Below are 8894 nucleotides of genomic sequence, written 5' to 3' on the forward strand. Positions count from 1 at the left end.
CGGTTGGCCTGTGTGGGAGATAAGAGATATTTTTTGGTCCTTCCCTTATAAGGCTCATGTATACGGGGAGCTGTGCAGAGTGAGGTCACCCTACTGAGGTCATCCTTCCCCTTCCCTATTGGCCCCACAGCGAGGCTTTGTCTGGGCTCTATTGAACCAGTCATCTCAGCCCAGCCTTAAAGGAAACAAAACCCTTAATTGTCTGGATGGGAGCCAAAGGGCTGCCCAGAGACACAGAGCAGAGAAAGGCAGCTGTCTGTGGGCTCTTAAAGGGGCAGCATCAACGCTACCCTCCCGAGCTTGCCTCCTAAGGGTACGTCTACACTACAGCGGTGCAGCCACGCCACAGCCGAGCCAAAGCATAGAGGCTTCCCCACGTCTTTGGAAGGAGTTTTCCCATTGCTGTAGTTAACCCACCGCCCCGAGGGGCAGGCACTGGCTTGATGGAAGAGGTCTTCCGTTGACCTAGCCGCATCTACGCTCAGGGCGTGAAGTTTTTCACAGCGCTGTAGCGAGGCTGATCTAGTTTTTAGGTGTGGACCGGGCCTAAGGGAAGGGCTTGTGCTCACGAAAAGTGGAACCGAAGTCACGCACTAGAGTGTGAGTTGCTGCTTTAGCGATGTCGATTCTCTTCGCTCAGGTAGATGGGCCCCGGGAAGGGTCTCTCTCCTGTCCTGATATGGGCCAGTGTTGTTTTCGTTCATTTCAGGCAGGGGGAGATTGCTGGAAAATATTCACCATATGCGTGTGCGCACGAGAGAGACTGCCTCTGTGACGGGGCTCGTGGGTGCGTGTGAGAGAGGCTGAGTGAATGTGGGGGAGCGTTTGTGTATGTAAAAGCAGCAAAGAATCCTGTGGCACCTTATAGGTTTACAGATCCAGACTAACACGGCTACCCCTCTGATATTTGTGTATGTAAGCGCCCGTTTGTGACTGTGCTTTGTGTGTGTGGATATGCATGCAACAAGGAGTATGTGTGTGTGTCTGCCTGTGTGAGACAGTGTGATTGTGCTCGTGTGTTGGATCTGTGTGACTACGTACCTAGCGGGCAAAGGAGTGTGTGTGTGTGTGTGTGTGTGTGTGTGTGTGTGTGTGTGTGTGAGAATATTCGCAATGTGGGTGCATATGAGCGTGGACAGTGAACAACAGCAATGCTCTGCTTTGCACATACCAATCCCCTCAGTAAAAGACCCCACAGTACCCCAAATTAGATTACGTGTGCTCCGCTGACTAGATTTAACAAGGCCGGATAATTACGGCTAAAGGACGGGAGTGAGATTTGGGCCGGTGACTTCTTGTCAGTTACAAGTTTGGGGTTTGTTTTGACGTTGTTTTAGGGTCTCCTTGATACAGCCTGGGAGTCCGGTGTCAGGTGTGGACAGAGCTGCTGTACCCAGGTTGGGGCTTATCTAGCTCTTCCCGTCAGTAGCTCTCAAAGCACTTTACTAAGCAGGTCAGTATTGGTAACCCCATTTTACAGATGGGCTTGCAGGGAGTCCCTGGAGTAAAGGGGATGGGGAGAGGGGCACATGGGGTGTCTGGGGGGGGGGGGATATGGAAGGACGCCCAGAGCTCTGGGGTGTGCAATCCGTGCCGCCCACAGAAGCAATGGAGTATGCAAGCCCCAAGTCAACAACAGACCTTAGACTAGGGAAGGATCAGGGAGGGCTGAGGACAAAAGCTTAATGAAAATTAGAAGGCGGAATCCCCTCCCCGAAGCCTGCCAGGGAGGTGAAGCGAAGGAGCTGGAAGTGGGAGCTGTAGCAACAAGAGAGGCAGAAATTCCTGGTGAAATGAAACACATTCCTCGCTGCCCAAGTGATGACAAAAGCGACCAAGTGGGGACAGATGGTGACACCAGAGCTCCAGCTCCCAGGAGAGGGGGAATGGCCCTCAGAGGGATCCCCTCCCGCACCAGGGATGGCTGGCACAGGGTGAAGGCCAGATAAGGTGTCTGGGGGTTAGAACCCCATGGACCCAGCCTCAGGAGCAGGTGGAGCCTAGGGATTCAGCGTGGTCTGCGAGGCAGCGAGTGCATTGCTGCAGCAGCAGCTGGTGCTGCCAGGGCCCCAAACGGGGTGTGGTTTGGCAGACGTGGGGTGTGGGTAGTTCTCAGATTGGCTCTCCCTTTTCCACACACAGCAAGCATGCTAGAACAACAAAAATATGCATCCCCTAGCTCTTATCTAAGGCGTTTTGTCAGCAGATCTCAAAGCGCTTTACAAACAGGTCAGTAGCATTACCCCCTTTTTACTCATGGGGAAACTGAGGCACAGAGGAGGGAAGTGACTTGCCCAAGGTCGCCCAGCAGGCCAGGGGAAGAGCTGGGACTAGGACTTGGGTCTGCTGAGTCCCAGCCCAAAAGCATAAAATCATTACCCACAAAGTATGCAGATGGCTGAAAGATTGGGGGAGTGGGAAATACAGAAGTGGACAGGTCGCTGATCCAGATAGATTGGTAAACTGGGCTGCAAGCTAACAATATGCGTCCCAAAGCTGCCAAATGTACAATCACAGAGCGAGGAGCACAGCATGTGGGCCATACTTACAGGATGGAGGAGTCTATCCTGGGAAGCAGAGGCGCTGCTGAAAACGATTCGGGGTCATGGTGGATAATCAGCTGAACATGCCATCATCTGGCGAAAAAGGTGTGAGCCTGGGATTCCCAAACAGGGAGATCTCAAGTAGGAGCAGAGAGGTTATGTTACCACTGTATTTGGCTCTGGTACAACTGCTGTTGGAATCCTGCGTCTAGTCCCAGCATCCACAATTCAAGAAGGATGCTGATAAATCGGGGAGGGTTCAGAGCCGAGACAGTCCCCCTGCTCAAACCACTAGCCCCTATTCCCCTCCCAGAACAGGGCCTAGAACCCCAGTGTACAGACTCCCAGTCCCCCGGCTCAAATCACTGGACTCCCCTCCCCTCTCAGAGCTGGGTGTAGGACCCAGAGCCAGGATTTTTGAAAGTGACTAGAGGTGAGATGGTTTTTCCTTCCATTTTCAGGTGCACAACCTGAAGTGGCCTGGTTTTCGGGCAGTTCTGAGCCACCAATCCTCTAAAAGCCAGGTCCCTTTAATGCATCATAGGTGCCCCAAATCACTAGCCACTGTGGCAAATCTTGGCCTGCCAGCCCTGCTGGGGCGCTGACCAGATCTCACTGCCCTAGGGTGGCCGTTTTTTGTACTCCCTACCCTGGTGCTGGTGAAAACTTACTCAGTGCCAATTGCCCCCAACGGGGGAGGGGGGGTCCTGGGAGCAGGAGATGGTGGGCATGGGGGGATAGCCAGGGGCTTCTTTTTCTGAATCTCAACCCTACACCATCTCCATGAGCAGCACCATGAAACAAGGCCCCTAAAACAGGCATCAGCGTGACCCCCCTGCACTCAGGCGTCTGTATACCGGCCAGGAGCTGGAAAAGCGACTGTGGCTTGCAGCTGGCCCGTGCATAGGGCCAGCGTGTGATTCAGTGCAGGCCGTGTGCCTGAATCAACGATCAAGGGGTTGTTTTTGACTGGGATTATTATTATTTGGTTCCCATCCCAAAGAGTGAATTTGCCCTTAAAAGGAAACAGTCGGGCTGGAAAGGCCAGCTAAATAGTAGCCCTTATCAGACTTTGACTCCAGCCTCCCCAAAAACAGCTGGATGGGGGCCGATATTGGTTTAGGCCTCTTTCTGCCTCCAAACTAAATTACGCGTGTGGGCAAGGAGGAGGAGAGACAGCCGGGCAGCGGGCAGCCAGCCAAGGCTGACAGCAGCCATGCATGCCAGGACAAGGCTGCGTCCCTTGGGGGAGCACTGGCCTAAGCCGAAGGATCTGCTGGAGCAGGGGCAATGGCTGGAGAATGCCAGATTTAGAGCTCTGGTCAGAGGTGGGAGAGATGCTTGTCTGAAAAATTGGGCCAGCAGTTCGAGCAGTGAGCTGGGAGTCAGGACTCCTGGGTTCTCTGGGTGGGCAATGTAGTCTAGGGGTTACGGCACTGGCAAGCAGGACTCCAGAGTTCTTTCTCCTGCTCTGCCACTGGAGTGCTGGGTGGCCCTGGGCAAGTCTCTCCTGAGCCAAGTGCCTCAGTTTCCCTGTAACTAAACTGGGGATGATATTTGAATACCAATAATAAACCTGACGTCAGAGCGATTTGACGCTAGTCAGATAGTTATGAAGGACACATGGTAATGACACGGAGCTCTCCGGCTCATGGTCTGCCTTTCTCTGGTTTCTTACAAAAAATGAGAATGCTGCCTGACTAACTTAAAGGACTGCTACAGCAGGGCCAGATTTCCTCAGGCCCACCCCAGAGGCTCTGGGAAGCAGAGAACAGCCACCACGCAGTTTGCTCTGGCTACGCGTCCCCATCTGTCTTCCCGAGAAGCAGAGATTAGCCCCACCACCGCACTACACTTTGGCCGTGCCCCGATCCGCTCCCTATGCCATGGGCCGGGAACAGACAGACTGCAGAGCATTTATGCCAGTTTCACACCGGACAGGAAGATGCACAGTGCCACGAGCATACGGAGTCAGTGGCACCTGCTTTCAACGCACAGCCAAATGCGAGGAGCCTGGGTTATGCCCACACTGTCCCCTCTCCATTGACCTGGATTCTGGCGCCAGCCCAGCCCATCCGTGCACGGACAGCGTGTGCCCATAAAGCCACAGCGTCAGTGGTGACTATTGGGCCTACCAATGACTCAGCCCTCTCGCCCTCTGTCTCTTCTCTTCACCTCGCACAAAGGCCCCCATTCTCCTCCCTTGCAGGGACAGAATTTTACCACACCCACAGCCTGTGTGTGGTGGCTCAGCAGATAACGTACAAAGGCCTGATTGACTTGGATCATACCCTGGTCTTGGCATTTCAAGTCCCAACGTGCCAGTGGAATGAGGGCGCAAGCCATTGGCGCCGCAAAGAAAAGAGCTCGGGATGGGAGTAGGCCAGACGCTGCCCCTCGAGGGACAGCTGGGATGGTTTGAATGTGCCTATTTGCTCGCCTGCAAAAGGTGGCTTGATTAAATCTGATCTCTCTAAGCATCCTGGCAGGAGTTTTCCAGCAGCCCTTGAAGATCGGCTTGATATCCACAGGTAATAATTAGCCTGTTTTAAAGACCCTTCTGTAAAAGGGTGTCTAAGGTTTGTTTTCCTCATTCTGCAGATGGGGAAACTGAGGCATGACTTTTTTTTTTTAAAAGTGACATGGCCAAAGGTCACACAGGGAGTCTGTGGCAGAGCAGGACCCAGAACCCAGGAGTTCTGGCTTCCAGTCATGTGCACATATCCATGGCACAGGTGGGAAAACTGAGGCACAGGGCAGCGGAAGCCAGCATTTTTCCAATGCAGGCACCAATAGCTGGCCAGACAAATCCAACTCCACACCACGCTGCCTTGATTTTTCATGTGTGTGCACACATTCAGCGTTCCTTGACCTCTCTGCAGCAGCAGAGTGGGAAGAAGACAGGCTGGCCAGTGCAGCCTGCATAATTCCTGGGGTCTCTGCCACATCTCAGCCCCTCTCCACTGGGCACAGCAGGCCCCTAGTTACCAAAGTATTTATATCATGTCATGTGAGGCGCTAGCTCACAGCTATTAAAGGGCATCAGCTGGTCTCCAGCGTGCTCATTTATTTCCAGTTGCTAGACTCCCCCGCGGAGCCGTGTCCTGCCTCCGTCCCTCATTCAATAAAGCAGCGCTTTGGTCACAGGCTTTCCTCTTTCCTCACAACAGCACCCATTCTCCCCCTCAGCCTGCTTTATGCCCCATTAACGCCTGCTCCCCTGGGCAATGCCTTTCCAGCACTGGGTGCGTCGACACAGCCCACGGCAGTGAGCCTGAAATGCTGGGTCGATAGATATTGCAGCTTGGGCTCTGTACCCACTACCCCGCTTTGGCCTCAGGCTCTGAGACTAGCTGCTGCGTGCCGTGTCACCATCCCCACTCGTGCTTGTTGTGGACGCGTTGGAAGGTTTGCTGGCCAAGCCACAGGCCTGGATATCAGGACTCCTGGGTTTGATTTTTCCCCTGCTCTGCCACAGACTCCTCGTGTGACCTTAGAGTCAACTGGGCCAGGGAGAATTAAAGAGTGGTAAAACCTTCCTCCCAGCGAGTGCTCACTTTCTCCCTGGATGGTTATACAGCTCCCCCCCCCCCATTATGTGAGCTTTTCTCAGACGTTAATAAATCCATTATACCACCTCCACAGTGGGGAAGGAAACAGCGCAATCTCCATTTTACAGCGGAGGGAAACGGAGGCACGGTGTGGGAAAGGGACTGGCCCAGAGTCCCCCAGCAAGTCAGTAGCCAAGCCAGGAATAGAACCCAGGAGTTCTGCAGGCTGCCCAAGCTGCCTCACCCAGGTACAGCAGAGATTCTGGCTAGCCCAGGTGACTGTGGGACCAGGAGCCTCGCTGTGGGGTTCATTGTAGGAGAAAGTGAGTGCCTATAATGGCGGCTGGGGCTGCAAATGTTTAGACTCACCTCGAATCTGTGGCACCTCCCAGCCATAGCCTCTGCTAGCTGGCTTGCAGGGGCAAGCGATGTAGGCCACCTCCTGGGACAAAGTCTCTGGGAATATGCTGCAGGGAGCATGGGAGGAGCAGTGGGAGAGGGATAGAGCTGAGGAGCGAATGGGCCTGGCCCCCGTGGGCACGGGTGGATCTGGAGGAAGACTCATTGTCCCAGCACAAAAAAGGGCTGAGCCTTTGAGTACCAGCTCACGCTGCCAAAGTATTTAGGTGCCTAACTCCCCTTGGCAGCACCTAAAGACATTTGAGGACCAGGGCATGAGTCAATTTCCCGCCACCCTGCAATTAAGCCTGGCTCTGTTTGGTCCTTAGGCTCACACGGCCCAGCTGAGAGAGCTGTACCCCAGGGATCGGACAATTAGGAGATGCATAGGCTGCATCATCTAGTCTATCCACCTGTATATCACAGGCCAGAGACCCTCATCTAGTTACTCCCCTCCTGCAGGCTGCAGCATCATCTTCTATCCTGCTGGGGGATGGCAGAGGGGAGGGGAAAAGCAGAATCTCACTGATCTTCCTGCCTCTTAAAATACATCCTCACTCCTGGGGGAGTTGCATCAGCCCATCCCAGATGACACATCTTGCAGGCAGCCGGCCAGGCATCCTTCCCATGGCTCTGTAGAAAAAGCAGCTGCATTCTGCTGTCTCATGGCTAAATCAAATGCACCCTGTCATGGCGCTTCCAAGCGGCGCTCACAAATAGCTGGGTTTGGAATCTCCCGCCCGCCAGTCTCCGCTGGCCTGGCATTCGATTACACTGAGGGTGATTCTGCAGGAATCAGTTTGGCCCGGGGATCAGTGAGGTAGCTGCAAGTCCCAGCTGTCCTAGTTTCTGTACGTAGAGGGAATCAATAGAGTGGCCCTGACCACACTTCTGAGAGGTACCATCACCATTCTACAGTAGGGAAACTGAGGCCTGGCTTTTACAAGATGGGCTTGTACAAGGGCAGTTACTCCTGATTAACTCCATGCGTGGGTGTGCTTATTCCAAATTAGCTTCATTCCGTTGGGAAGTGAGGGGGAAGTTAATGCCAGGCAGGCCGGATCCGGATCTGAGGACCAGCCCCACAATGACTCCTCTGTTCGCAGCTTTAGCAGCACTTCTGTCCTCTGACCCCTTGAGCGACTGGTCTGAGGATTGATGCCTAAGCCGGGCAACGGCTGGGAATTAAACATCATCGATATGTGGGTGGGAGGCCAAGTGGGAGGAAAGATGGTCCAGTGGTTAGGGCCCCAGCCTAGGAGGTGGGAGACCTGGGTACCAGTCCCTGTTCGATCATGTTTCCTGTGTGATCTAGGGCAAGTCATGGGAATCAGGGGCCTAAATACATGTGAAGATCTCTAGGCCTTAATTTCTCCATCTATAAAACAGAGATGATACCAACGAATGCATTTAAATTGTGAGGTGTCAGATACTATGCTGATGGGGGGGCAGATAAATAAGGAATTCACTCCAGGAGAGGCTGGGGTAACAGGCATCAGCTGGATGGAGGTGTACAATCCAGAAGCCTGCCCTGCTTTGGGTGAAGTTACAAGGATGGCAGAACTGGGGTAACCCCTCAGGGTAGAGAAGGCCTCTTGGCTCGGTACCAGGGATATTTTTGGGACAACCCAATATGCTCAAGCAGCTACAAGCTCAGCTCTGAAATCCATCTAATCCTTCTCTCTCCAGCCCCTGCGTGAATCTGCTCAGATTAGCCTGCTGCAATAAAGCATATGCTGGTGCATTGCACCAGGTGGCATCACATTGGATCACTGCAGCCCGGGCCGCACCCTCTATGATCCTGCTATTGCTCCAGCCTCCCCATGTCCAGAGCAGCTCTTGGCTTGCCTTAAAATCCCACTGGCACCAATAAATTCAGCTGAGTCCTGGAATTATCCACAGGTAGCATCCTGACGGGAGAGCGTGGGAATATTGTCTAGGTACGTCAATAACCAGCCCTTTGTCTCTGCTTCCTAAACACACAGCAGATGTCTAGGGGCTGGTGGGGGCAGTTAAACAGTGGCCGCTGTGAGAGGAAACATGGGGGAAGGGTTACTAAGACTCTTTAAGGAGGCCATCACTTGCAGAAGATCAAAAGAGAGAGATGATGTCACCCCTAGATGTTACCCACTTTCCACTCAAACTTGATGGAGCTTTTCCCAGGGCTCTTAGCACAGAGAGCGGAATCCTCCCCCCGGGCCTACACAGAAGAGCTTCACTCCAAGCGAAAGTCTTGCTGGGCTGGGGAAGATGCTACGGAATCATAGGTGACTTTCATTCCACTTTGCTGGCAGCAGTTTTACGAGGGGTTATCTAGGTTAGAGTTTTTGCTGGTGTTTTAACTCAACTAATTAATTGCCAAGTAACTCAATTTTAGCAATTGGGATTTATGACTTGTATT

This window comes from Gopherus evgoodei, chromosome 24 (genome assembly GCF_007399415.2).
Source record: "Gopherus evgoodei ecotype Sinaloan lineage chromosome 24, rGopEvg1_v1.p, whole genome shotgun sequence".
Classification (NCBI taxonomy): Eukaryota; Metazoa; Chordata; order Testudines; family Testudinidae; genus Gopherus; species Gopherus evgoodei.